Genomic DNA, 1,066 nt, shown 5'->3' with positions numbered 1-1,066 from the left:
TACCATTTGCTTGTACTCATTTTTTTCCTGAGGCACATTTTTCCTGTACAGAGAAATCAACATTGATTTTGAATATTGATATTTATGGGTTCTCAACTTTCAGATAGGTATTTTCATTATTAAACATGCAATGAACTACACGGAGGGAAAAGTGCACTGTGCATTCAGCACCACGGACAGAACTCTTGTTAATGGGTATGCACAAAAACACAAGAACGAGAGAGAGCTCAACATTACATTTAAACTACTCAATCAGTGTGAGGAGTGAAGTCTCTGATGGGCTTTGACTAGAGCAGTGAAGTCAGGTATAGTTTCTGACATCGCTATGTGCAGGATTGCTGAGAGGTGAGAGTCAGTAAGAGATGATCTGTGCCTTGACTTGTTATTTGTGACCCAATTCAGGAAACTAGGCATATGTCGCAAGTCATGACTTTACAGGAGAGCCTTTTGAACATGAATTTTTTTTTTTAATCAAAATGCATTTTTGGCAGAAATTCCTTCTCGACCATGTGAACTTTCACATGCCTTAATATCAAACTTGTATGTTATTGTAAATAAGAATAAAATTGTTAAATTACGAGCCTAGTTGGTTTAGCCACAGAGAAAGCCAGCGACCTTCCCAGTAGCCATGATTGGCTGAGATAATGAGTGGGCTGGATATGCCAAGAGATGAGTTTGGATTGGTCTGCAGTGTTGCATCTTGTGTCTATAAAATGAGCTGCTCGTAATGCAGTTTTTTTTTTAAGATATAACTTTAGCCATGGAGAGCTGTGAATATGTTGCTACTGCTCTCAATAACATTTCTGCCCTGAATTTATCAGGATCTGTCACGGATCCCTCCGGAACTTTCATTACGCACACCTGTCCCCTATTCCCACTGATTAGTACTTGTATAAGTGTGCCCTTTGGTGTCCATTGGGCTGTTGTTACAATGTCTGTTGGTGCGTGTGAGTACCCGTGCTGTGTGTTTTGGCTTTTGTGCCATTGTGGATTGCGCAGATGATTACGGGTCTCATCCCATGTGTTATTTATTCAAGGTACTCCTTGCTCTTTTGTTTTGGGTTTC

The sequence above is a fragment of the Oncorhynchus kisutch genome, linkage group LG15 (assembly GCF_002021735.2).
Source record: "Oncorhynchus kisutch isolate 150728-3 linkage group LG15, Okis_V2, whole genome shotgun sequence".
Lineage (NCBI taxonomy): Eukaryota > Metazoa > Chordata > Actinopteri > Salmoniformes > Salmonidae > Oncorhynchus > Oncorhynchus kisutch.
This window is presented reverse-complemented; position numbering follows the sequence as displayed.